At 42.5% G+C, this 13,379-nt stretch overlaps 1 long non-coding RNA gene across 1 annotated transcript in view; it reads left to right on the forward strand.

The window, feature by feature from the left end:
- Window positions 1-13,379, forward strand: part of LOC117957038 — a 99,035-nt gene that overhangs the window by 43,929 nt on the left and 41,727 nt on the right. The window lies entirely within an intron of this gene.

Below are 13,379 nucleotides of genomic sequence, written 5' to 3' on the forward strand. Positions count from 1 at the left end.
ACGAATATTGTACCCTTTGTCTTTTTCACGGGGCGGGTCCTCCTGTCTGCATGCCAAAGTACCCTTGAGCAAGACGCTGAATCCCACTTTGCTTGCTGAACGCAGGCGTTGCACAGCAGCTCCGCCACTATTGGTGTATGAATGTGTGTGTGAATGAGTGAATGTGAGGAAAATTGCTATGTGCATTATCAGTGGCGGAATATCAATGCAGGCCTTTTACCATTTTGTGCTTTGCATTAGTAAACCACACCATGTGTACAATTAACATTATATAATTGTATAAAGTGGGAATTCTATTCCATAGGTTAACATCAAACAAGGCAAAATAAAGTACACCACTGTAGTAGAAGCAAAAAAAATGTTGTTATTTTAAGGATGACAATGATTTTACGCCAAGCCTTGTTAAGATGAATATTTTTTTCAATGCCCTTGTTTACAAAAGCCTGCAGTACGCTGCACACAAACACACACACACACACACAGACACACACGCACACGCACACACACACACACACACACACACACACAAACATACAAATGCCAAAGCAGAAAGTAAACCTGACGCCCAGAGGCTCCCATTACTGCAGTGTGAAGTCAGCTGGGGTCATCGGGGGTGATTTTATGAATACAAAACTATTTCAAATGAAGTATTCATGACAACAGGCCGCTGCGGTCGGTCCAGTGATTAGTCCAAGATCTCTTTGTTGGAACGTTTATTTGGTCTCCCACTGAATGCCTATATCTAATACTGCTTTTTAAACACAAAAGAAATAAAAGGCATTGATCGTGAGCGATCAATAGAACGTAGCCCCGGGAGGTCTAAGTGTTTGAACGTTCGCGAACATTTGAACTTCGTCGTTGTAAATTGCTGTTCTTCTTTGAAAGAGAGGATGGGGGGGGGGGAGATGGAGCAATAGAGGGTGGGGGGTGAATTTAGGTGAGGCGAGGAAGGGAAAGCCGGGTGATGACACCAGAGTGAAACTCGAGGTGTTGGTGCAGACTACTGACGCTCTGTGGTTCGGGAAGGCCGCCGATGTTAAGAGTGATCGGTCTGTCACTTTGACTCACTGTCAACAGTGTTTACCCCCGATAGAGGCCTCACCTGCTGCTGGGATCAGGGCCCGTGGTGGGGTGAGAAGTGGCCCAGACAGTTTGGTGTCATGCTGTCCAGACATTGCTCTATTGGCTGCAGCAACACTGGCCACACCTACTGTTACATTTATGACCAAAACGTTGGAATTTCTTCCTCTCCGAGTACTCTCTGCTGCTCAGACGTCCCTGTGCACATGAAAGGATGTTGTCCAATTTAAATGCTAATTTCCTCATGGCAGGAGAGTCGCTGTTTGGCTAACATTGCCTTGAAAATGTAGATTAATATACTGTTGGTCTGGCATTATTTGATAGAAAGAGTATTTACTTCATTATTTTCATTACTGGCTACTATGGAGTCCAGTAAGCATCAGGAGGAAAAATAATAATAGTTGGTGCACTAAGAGCAATTTCTGATTATAATGAAACAAATTAACAGGACATATTGTTAGGGCTTCCTGTTAACCCACTACAGGAACCTCTCCAGGGACCCAGGAAGCCCCTTAGAAACTACGGAACCGTGCCTGTTTTTTAACCAGAAGAACCAGGGTTTTAAGGGGTGCTGTGCAGTTTTGGCTATTTCTTCCCTGTTTTTGATCGCAGGTTTCTCTATAGAACCCCCCCACAGCTTTGGAATAGATATTTAGCAGCTCCTATGTTTACTTGCGTCTGACTCCTCGCTCGCTCACTCTGGCGTTCCCTCTCTCTCTCTCTTCTTCTGACAATGCCTTTCCAGCTTTCTTCTTCTTTTTTGAAGGCCCAGCCGTAACGAAGTGTAAAAAACTCCATCACAACCTTGTTACCCGGTTCCTGAATGGGCGTAAGTGTGCAGTACCGTGAAGCAATCCATTACATCGCAAGACCTGATATCACGCCATACTTCCTGACGCTGAGTCTGGCCCACGACCACCATTCAACCCCCAAAAAGTCATGTAACCTATCCAATGACTCCAAAGCTGTTTAGTTAAGGTAAATTAAGATTAAAAAACTGAAAAAGATTTGAATACCTCGGGCTTACAGTAGTTCTTGGCCCCCAAAGAGATCCAGAAAAAATCAGAGTGGAGTTTGCAGTGCTGGACATGCAGTGCTACTGCAGTACAACTTAAGAAAGGCCTCGGGGAAGACCCAGGACTAGGTGGCGAGATTATATCTCCAACCTGGCCTGGGAACGCCTCGGGATCCCCCAGTCGGAGCTGGTTGATGTGGCTCGGGAAAGGGAAGTTTGGGGTCCCCTGCTGGAGCTGCTGCCCCCGCGACCCGATACCGGATAAGCGGTTGAAGATGGATGGATGGATGGATGTGTGCCACTTGTGTCTATCATAGGACAATGGATTGACGTTTCTTGTTAAACGTATTGACGTTAAAACAAAGTCAAATGTAGTTTGACTTCCTGACAAGTCTAAAAAAAGCAAGATCAAAAGAGATTGTACAAAGAGAAAAGGATATCTGCAATTGAGGAAACAAAGCAAGTAAACAGAAGAAATACAACTGTATTTGCTATTTTCAATGCAGTTCAAATCAGAAGTAGGCATTCATGCACATTAAAATAGAGATACCTGTGGAGTGGGAGCTTCTTTCCACTTCAGCATGTCTCAATTGCACCCGTTCCTGACATCCACTGAAACATCAGAGCAGTGCAACAGTAAAAACAAGGACTATGTTGATTCTTCCTCACGTGTAGAAATGTTTTTTTAACGCCTAACCGACTAATTGACCTAATCTTGACAGCTCTTGAGATGCAGTTGAAATATGGCAGCAGTACACAGAGTGGACTATTAGTTCCTGGTTTATTTCCTAGTTTCATACTTCCTGGAACTATTGGTTGAAATGGGACAGTAGATTAGATTGGCCATGGCCATGGGCTACTTTCACTCTTCTTTTTCCACTACATTAGGGTACACATAGTGTACATAGAATCCGGCAGGTTTTTATTTTTAAAGGCCAGTTATTTCATGGATCAGGATACTATGAATCCTGATCCAGTTCCCTTGGCCTTTAGAATGAAAACAACCCCATATCATCATATAAGCTACCTAGAGATAGGCATGGGGAATCTTTCAATAAGATCATCTCTCAATGCAAATCAAACCAGTTATTGAGCTAACTGAAATAAAACCATGCCAATCTCTATGTATGGTGAAGGGTATGTGATGTGGGGGGGGGGGGGGGGGGGGGGGGGGGGTATTTTAATTCCAACAGCCAAGGGAACTTTAACAGGATGCATAGTATCCTGGATTCATATGATAACTGGCCTTTATAAACCTGCTTCTATGGGAATTCACAAAGGGACGTGTATACTTATGCCCCCTGTATTTTAAGGAGGAATGTTTATTTATTTCCTATATTTTTTTAAATTGAGGCATTAAGATTAATTTCCAAAAGATGTTTTTTTATTCCTCTTTTTAATCAACTTTAGCATGGGTGTGTGAACTGTCTCAACCCACTGTATACTGTATACGTAACGTATAGCAGTATTGGCCAGTATTGCTTAATTCAATAGAGTATAACATTTGTATAAAGACAGCTTTTGAGAAGAAGCTTTTTACTAAGGCCAGCTTTATGCATTGTACATTTCAGTTAAACTGAGCCATGGTAGAAGGAACTATTGTGAGATGAAGATCACTACATTACCCCACCCCCACTCTCCCATACTGAACGCATCCTGAGAACCGCGGCGCACATTGGAACTACGCCACTTATTTTGGTAAATATGACCCTCATTTTTTTTAAAGCCTGGATGCCTTCTAATTTACCGGACGAGCCAAATAAACATGGATCTTCAACTCCCATCGCTTCAGTAACGTGACACTTATTCATGACTAATTGGTGAGCACAAGTTAAAAAAGAATCGTCTCCTGTCCCCTGCTGAGTTTCATAGACTCCTCCACAGTCTGTCTGACAAAAGATCTGCTTGTTGTTTGATGCTGATTTGACTGATTTGGCATCCTGGTCGTCTCCTAATGATGATGTTTTACAATTAGCTGCGAAAAACTGTGCGAATGTTTTCCCTCGTCTTGGCAACTGTTCTTTTTGGCAAAGTGCACTATGTTTAGAGAGTGTGTGTTCTTGGCCAAATCAACATTTATGATAGACTATCCCAGATGGGATGTTGCAGATGGTCGCATGATCTGGCCTCTACTGGGACAGTTTCAGTCCTACCCAAACAGTGTGCAATATTCATTTGTGAAAAAATATTACACTTCCCGTGAAAGTCTGCATTTTGGATTGTTTTTTTAAGCTTCCTCTTCAATCTATAAAAGATAATATGAATTGAGTTTGTTGTTTTCTTACTTTCCTGTGTGAAAAATCCTCCAATTGCAATTCACACATCCTGTATCTTTTCTGCACCATATTCATGACGCACACTTATAATTGGGCACACACACACACACACACACATAAAATCATTCATATCCGTTCAGACGTTTACTGCAGCTGTTATGTTTGTGGCACAGCCTAACTGCAGCGTTAATCATTTCTGCGTGGTGGAGAAATCCACCCATCCCTCTCACCCATCTCACAATTAATCCACATCCTCCACGCTTGGAAGGGTTAACACCGCAAGACGACAAATTATTCCCAACCGTCCACAAACCCATGTAAGTGCCTCTCCGGCTACACACAGATTGATCGATTGCTTTGTGTATCAGTCATAAAACTATTAACAATCAATCTTTTTTCTAACCCCCCTTTTCTTGCATCACTCTCTTCCCAGAGAAGTTTTCTATATGGATGATTATACGTTCATTAATGCATGGGTAGTTTTGCGTTAGTCAAATGATCCATGTGTGACTGGGATGCAGGGAACACAGATTACTGCACAGATGCCCATTGAGGAATCTTTTAATTAACAATGTGGTTAACGTCTCAGAGAGGACCGCTTTGTGTCGGGGGAGGAAAGCAATGGAGGCTTTGGAATGAAGGATGGAGATGGAGATGGAGATGGAGATGGAGAAGGAGAAGGAGGGGGTGACCCAATTCTCCAGGGAGCGGATTGAACATGACAGCAATACAAATAAAAATAAAAAGGTTGAGGCCTTATGCGTGAGCTGGAACAGGATCTGCTCAGCAGAACTTCAGCGTGACCCTGCCCGGGGTCAGACACCCGCTTTGATTTTCAAGTTTCAATCTGTTGCGTAATGTGTCACCACACTGCAGAAAGAAATCACACTTGTTGTTTTTGTCTGTGTACTTTGCATCTTTGAAGGATGTCTGCTTGGATTGTTTTTGTGTGTTTTCTCTGTCCATCCTCCTGCTGCCCGAATCCACACTGGCATTGAATAATGCATCCAGACATGCTGTCAGAGATCAGTTGTCCCTGAAACTATTGTATTTCACAAAAAGCCCCGGTTCTGCAGATGAGCACAGAGCTCTGCAGACAGTGTTGTTAATCTAAGCTCAGACCTTGCCTGAAGGCACGCTGCGGTGAGGTAAACCTGGCTGGAGTTAAGGTACATATGCCCGTCCAATTACTGAACTTCAGCGTTTTAAGCGTGTGAATGAAAGCTTAGGGAATCCTAAAAACACAACCACAAGTGCTCAGGGGCAGATTTTTAGTGGACTTCTTTGAAGGATGAAGGCAAGGCCAAACATCAACAATGCTACCACGGAGCTGGCAAATAGCCCGGGGTATCAACTTTTCATCACATCTTTTGTTTTAACCAAGCACCACCATATAGATCTGTATGCACCGCTGACTAATTGCTTTACACTGGCTAGTTCTTTCCACCCGCTTAAAAAGCTCTCATAACCACGTCCTTATCAGAGACAGGGTTCCTTTGGATCGCATCAATTATTGAGACTAATGCTCAAGTCGTTGCCTCAGCCGGAGTGTCATAATCATTGGGTGCAGATAGAAATAAAAGATTAATCAGTGTGGTGTTGTACTGATGAAAAGCGTTCTTATTGAAGGTAGTATGCCAAGGCTCTGTGAAGGAAGAGCCAAACAGAGCGAGACAGAGAGAGAGAGAGAGACAGAAAGACAGAGAGAGAGAGAGAGAAAGTATTCCAGTAGGGATTAGATAACATGAGTTCATCAGGTTTACCGCTATGTTTCCTCCCCGAGGCGGATGTGCTGGCATTTGTGCCTGTGGATGACTCTCTCTCTCTCTCTCTCTCACATGCACACACACACACACACACACACACACACTCACACACACACACACACTCTCTAACCTCACTTAACCATCTGACCTCCCTCTTTTTCCCGTCAGCTCGTCATCAACACACAACATGTAATGTCATTTTGAAATCCCCCGTCCTCTCTTCTCCTCTTCTTCTCACGGTGTAAATTGAGGTAAATGTAATCTGGAAGCTCATGGGCCGCTTGCTGCAGACGACGACCCGTGTCCGTTTTCTGCTGCCGTCATCGCGGGTCGTTTGTTGTGTTTCTCGTGCACTTGGTTTCTCGTGCAATTGCCCTGCAATCCCTGTTTGCAGCAGCTCTGTTTCACATTGACTGCCTTCACACGTTTCGTTTTTTTTTTCTCTCTTTTGTTTCGTGTCATCGGGAAGACAGACATGAGGAAAGTGGTAGAGATTAAAAGAACAAGACGGGGAGCAGAGATGGTTGCGAAGAGTGTTGGTGGAGAATCACAGAGCGTGCAATAAAAGCTGCTCTAGAAAGTTGAACAGGCGTGATGTTCTTCTGCCGGCAGACAAGCTAGTAATTAAAAGTGTGGGAAACTCCTGCAAGGGATACGCACAGATCTGAGCACAACTCAGATGGAGGGATCAACACATGTTATTGCATCGTTTCATTATGGAACATTTCCTTTCTTATCTTTTTTGCTTTATTTTTTGGAATATTGGAATTTTCCTATTTTCAGTTCAATAAATCAAACAACTCACAAAGACGTAACGCCAAGTCCCTTCCCTGACTCACACACATACATACTAAGGAATCCCCTATTCAAAAGGACTAGGTGATTTAAGCAAGAAAATGGAAGAAAGAAAGAGAAGACGAGCAATGTAACTTGCTCTGACGTCCAATGGCCTATCAACTCTGGTAACCTTATCATGTCAGATCAGATCTGTTATATAAGTTGGCAAGGTATCCATATAGGCCAAATAGGGCTGCCAAATCTCCATTTCCAGTGACCGTCTTTTATGTGTCATAATTTGTCTGCAGCTAATATGGTTTGAGCCCTTGTGTTACCTTCCCTCTTTGAAAAGTGTCCAAGAACGTATCCCACACCTTTCCTCGCTTTCCAGAACCTCATTAACCCTGAACCTGTCTCTCTGCCATTCCCCTGACTTCTGAGTGGGATGTGTGAGGCTAAGTGTGTCCCAATAAGGGAGTGCTGCGGTGAACAGTGGCAGCTAAAGCGGCGCGGGGCTTAGCTGATCAGTGAGAAACAAACTCCTCACACCAGCGAGATTTCACCCCCAGCTTAAAGGCTTCAGGGAAATGGATTTGGACTAACATCACATAAAATTGCTTCTTCAAAGTCTCCTTATCGAGGCACGGGGAAAATCTCAAAACGGTTTTGCAAGTGGTTTAACTGCTAAAAAACACGCAATCACGTTTCACACTTTTAAATTACATACTTAGCTATTTTCTTTAGCAGGGCAGAGGGTCAAGTGCTTAAAGATTTGTCCCCTTTCATTCTTTTTCATAAAGGTGCAATATTCGTGTTATCTTGCTTTCACAGCCAGACGACTGGCCATTCTAAAAACGCATATTTCCGGCAGAATACTGATGAGCGAGACATACATTAACACACACACACACATGTACACACATATGGTAGACTAGTCCCTGTGTGATTGAAATTGTCCAGGACAACAAACCCTGAAAGGCATGATGGTTCCCTTCTGAGAGACTTAAACTTGACTAATCTAATAAGTACAGCGCTGAAACCACCAAGCTGACTGTTTTTTGTTTACCTGAAATGTGGGACATCAGCAGTATTCATAGTTTAAGCCACGATTTCTGCACGCTTGACGGTCCCATTCCCCAAAGGAAGCCAAACATGCTCACATTTGGAGAAATGGAGTTACACACACCGTTCAAGTGAGGAAATTCAGAGATGAAGTCATGCATCATTATTGCAGCAACACCCACGAGGTTTGTCTTTACTCTGATTACAGGTGTGATGGTGATGTGCCTAAGTATGTGGCGCTGGCATCATCACGGCCCCTATAATCAAGATGGTGATTGGCATCTTGGGTAGCAGTGACATTTTTCAGTTTTACACATCCCAACATGTGAACAGTCTGAACAGCGTAAAAGAATATATATATATACTGTATACGTAACATTTTAATAGTTTCAGGCCACTGTATGGCTTTTTTTGGGATAGCACCCTTATTACATAAGGACTCTGCTGTATTAAAAAGGTCATGGGAACATCCAGTGAAGTCCGGCCATGAAGATTTTCAGCCATCCAGGTCATAGCTGTTTCACAAATTACCAGCCACAGGCAGACACGGCACACAGTTTCACAACGGTTCACACCTCACAGTGTTTCATGTGGCCACAGTTTCATGACTGTCCTGGGACTTAAATGACTCACAGATGACTTCAGGCAAACTCTCGCGCAACATAAAGGTGTGGATAACCATCGAAGGTTTGAATGCCTAGGGCTCCCTAGTCTGTAAATATTTGACCAATCACCATTAGCAAGCTGCAATTCCAATTTTCTTTGGATAAGTACTTTAGTGTAAATCAAGCAAAACCCTACAGGAACCCAATGCTCTTAAAAGTGCACTCCCGATCAGTTACTCATCAGGTACTCCATTACTCCAATTTTCCACACTTCCTTCCTGATACCACCAGGAAATCTCACGTACAGGCTGTTACTCTCTGGAGCCGACATCGGTAACCCCAATAAGAAAATCCAAGATTGACTATTTAGCACGAGAAGCGTCACTAAGTGTAGTTTTCCTCGTCCAGCGGGGAACTTGAAACAGTTTATCCTTTGGGTGGGGGTGTGATCTGAAGAGAACTGTTCTAGTGATGAGAGAAAGGACACACTTGCTGCACTAAGGAACATGTATTAAGCTTAAGACACACAGTATTTGAGTTACTTATGTTATGAATTTGTTATTTCTGTAAAAATAATCTGAGTAAATACACGCATTGGAATCGGGACTTGGTATCGGCAGATATGGAATATTAAAGGATCGAGGGGTCAAAAAAGCTCTGGAACTTGTGCCTTTTTTTGGGGTTGTTGAGCAATAAATCCAAACTGTTACATCCCAGATTTCTCCACTTTATGTCTGTAATTTATCTATTTTTCGCTATATTGATGCTAGCCGCCATTTTGAATTCCCTTGATAGTTTCTTTGTGTTTATCAGCCAATGGAACAATGGTCTGTCTTCCATGCGTGTTTGCGTCATTGCGCATGAACCAGAGATTGTTAATAGTGGAGAGGAATGACCCAGGGCAAACTAGTTCGAGGAGCATTGCCCAGAATGCAGCACTGGACTTTTTATGCTATGGAGGATGAAGGACATTTGGGTTTTTGACCGATGACGAGCTGGCAGAAGCAGCAACAGCCAGTGACCCTCCGGGATTTTCTGGTGGAGCCGACGGCTCAGCTCTGTGGTGTCACAGTTGATGCCCCCCCTCCCCCCCTCCCACCCAGACAGACAAAGCAGGTAACCCAGTGCACCCTTTGGCAATGCTAATCATGTGTGTAATTGCAGACCGGAACTGTTTTGAGGATTGGCATCAATAAATGTCATTGAGGCAAAAACCTGGACGTTTTTTAGAATAAACATAAATAGTTCTGATTCTGTATCATTTAAAATGTTAATTTCTGAGCTCCAAGACTCCAAAGACATGAGACAACTGTTTTATAAAGGTAAAGTGTTTATTTTTCATTTTTCTTCATGGTCCCATAACTTTTTTTACATTTAGGTGACATCAATGCAACCCAAATGTTCAGAAAGACCAATTTGTACTGAAAACAAGTTGTTTGTAGATTGATTGTGCACAACAGGGTTGATATTGTACAAGCTTTTTTAAAAGATAAAACCTGACGGACCACAGGTGGTCAAAAACCCTTTAGACCTCTCAGGGTTAGCTTAATGCGTCAGAACCAGAGCAAAACCTGCAACTCAGGCTGCAGAGGTAAGCTCACTTCTTTCTAACCTCCAAATATCTTTCATTTCCAGACTTGTAGTCCTTGGCCCCATGTGACATCACTTCAAGCATTTAATCAGATTTTGTGTGGCTCCCTCTGGACACGCAAACGGCTTTATGCTACTTTTTTTTCACATACTGTACGCACATGTACTCCCCAAGACCTGTAAACACAATGTGGTGTATCAAGTTGGTGGAGTTTCCCTTTAATTAATTTTTTTGAAGAGACACATAATCCCAAAGGAATATGAGCACAGTCAGCCATGGCCTCGAATATACCCAAGGATTAATTAGACATGATCCCAAACTGTTTGTAAAAAACAGCAATATAACAGACCCAACAATATATATAATATACACACAGACTCGTGGCAGGTCAGCCCTTTTATATGGTTGTTCCACTGTTTTTAGTCACTGTTCCATTATCTTTTCCTGTGACTATCATTGCCACTATTCAGATAAGAGCCTAGGTCTCCCAGATTTCTTCCTTAAAGGGAGTTTTCCTCACCAGTGTTGCGCTGTTGCTTGCTCTGGAGGGAACTACTAGAACTGTTGGGTCCTTTGTAAATTGTCGAGGGTGGTCTAGACCTATACTATCTGTAAAGTTTCTCACAATAACTCTTGTTATGAGTTGAAACCATAAATAAAATTGAATTGAATTGTATAAAACGGCACTATCCAACCTGATTGTAAGTCAAATTTTGACCTAGTGCCTGCTTCCCCATCCAAGTGGACCCATTAAGACATCTAATGTCCAAAAGCACTGGTGCTACACTACTGGTATTGTGATGAGATTGTGAGAGAAATTGTAGAAGTGGCTGTTGGAAAATGCTCAATCTCCAAAACTGAAGTATCCTGTCCATCACTAAGTGTCTTGAAAGAAGCAGTATGCAGACAGTGATGTACTTAATGAGCGGTTACAATTTCAGTTTTGTTCCTCCTTCTTTTTCTGCATTTGTTTCTTTTTGTTATTCTCCTTGTTTCCTCCCAGGGGCCTGTTGCACAAAAGTAGAATAAAGATATCCAGGATAAGTGAAAAAGCGCAGCTTGACTTAATCGGTTGGACGTTTGCCGAGCAAGGATGAAAGGGTGAAGCTATGTCATGCCAGTTGTAAATAGCTGGGACACGTGCATGTTTACGTCTTTCTTAAGTAGACCACGGTATCGAACACAGATTTACTGATGCAGAAATGGAGAAGACGGATTCGGCATATGTTTCACCCAATGAACAGCAGCTTCTAATGGAAAGTCCCGAGAAGTTGAAGAATACAATTTGCAGGAAGTGAAATACGGCAGACAGACTATGGCGGACCGACTGAATGTGTAAGGATGTAAAAAATATCTACTTAGCCTACTAGTCACTCCACTATTTCACAGTTGTAGGCTACACTGTGTTTTAATTGATTTAAGTATGCTTGTTTCATGTGTTGGTTTTATTGCTGTATCTGTGTTTATGTGATACATGTGCTGGTTTTACTGTAAAGTGTCTTTGACTAGCCTACCATGTGAAGCACAACATAAATAAAATGTATTATTTAGCCTTTGCCTTAAAAGTGAGAAGAGGGAATTAATGTTCCTCGGGAAATGGACCCTAAGGACTCTAAGCTTAATTTCAAACCCTTTTTCACAACGCATGAACATGTTTTACAACCATATGCACAAATCTCTACAAGCTATGTCTAAATTTAAATATCTTTGTGCAACTAATGTTCATACAGAACAATCAGAAAGGGACAACAAATAGAAAAAGAAGTGACTTCAATGCATGCTGTGAGCATATGTGTAAAACAATATTCATGTTTTTTTCTCTCTTCTGAAGAGTGACAGCACCAAAATAAAAACATTAAGAAGCATTGTGGTGTTCCCGGAGTAATGAATGTAAACTACACTACATACGTACTATATATAGGCCACGTGATTGGTAAAGGGATGGGAGACTTATTGATAAAGTTATAAAAACCAACGTAAGCTATAATAAAAAACATTAGGCCAACATATTAGGGAGTAACACAAACTAGCCTTTACTAGAGAAGGACAAGCAACAAGAAAAAGAAATCGGATTTAACACATGAGACTCCAGGATCAATCTTAGCCAGGCTAACCGCAAAGAATGAATCTCCATGGTTACTTGGCTGGGTTTAATTCAAGCCGGTTTTGTGCAACCGAGTCAAAGCTAAATTCATCCAGGATAACTTGAATATCCCGGCTTAATCCCTTATCTTGATTTCATGTAACAGGCCCCCGGTCTTGAGTTGTTGTTTCTGTCTTGTGTTCCTTTGTGAGTGTCTGTCCGTTCTGTTTCCTGTTTTATTTTGATAGTCTGGTTTCCTGTGCTCTCTTGTCTCATGTTTTACTACCTGCCTTGTGTTTCCCACCTTTGTGATTGTCGTCCCCGCCCCGATGTGATTCACCTGTTGTATCATCTCTTCCTCGTTGCCTCGTGTATTTAACCTTCCTTTGTGTATTGTCAGATCCTTTTGTTAGTGTGTGTGTTGCAGTGTGTGTTCCTGTCGGAACGTTTGTACCCTTTCCAGTGGCCAGCTTTCCCCTGTGAGTTTTTCCTACCCTTGTGCTTCTGTTCCGCCTGCCTGTCTCTGCGTTAGGATCCTCCCTTCCCTTTTCGTCATATGAGCTTTGATTCTGTGTTTTACACCAGGCTTCTCAGACAGGTGCAGAGCTACAGCATTCGGCCAGACGACGCTTAGTCATTTGGATTCATCTCATACTCATTTCCAAGCACTCATATTGATCCTGGCCGACTTGGCCGATGCCCATGGACCTTTCAGCCTAAAGGGCCTGCAGCGGTTGATTTTCACAGAAACGGTGCAGAATACACAGGCAGTTTGGAGACCTCCTGCTGTGAACCTCAAAAGAAGAAATCAGCAGCCTTGTTCAAGTTATACCATAACTACAGGCCGTCCTAATTACCAACACTTTTTTTCTTGATCAAGTGGAAACTCAAATATACTGAACATATTTATAAACGCAACACTTTTGTTTTTGGCCCCTTTTTCATGAGTTGAACTCAAAAAAAAATTCTATGTTCACAACAGGCTTATTTCTTTCAAAACGTTTTCACACATGTGTCTGAATCTGTGTTAGTGAGCACTTCTCCTTTGCTGAGGTAATCCATCCACCTCACAGGTGTGCCATGTAGAGATGCTGATTAGACAGCATGGTTAATGAACAGGTGTA

The sequence above is a fragment of the Etheostoma cragini genome, chromosome 14 (genome assembly GCF_013103735.1).
Source record: "Etheostoma cragini isolate CJK2018 chromosome 14, CSU_Ecrag_1.0, whole genome shotgun sequence".
Classification (NCBI taxonomy): Eukaryota; Metazoa; Chordata; class Actinopteri; order Perciformes; family Percidae; genus Etheostoma; species Etheostoma cragini.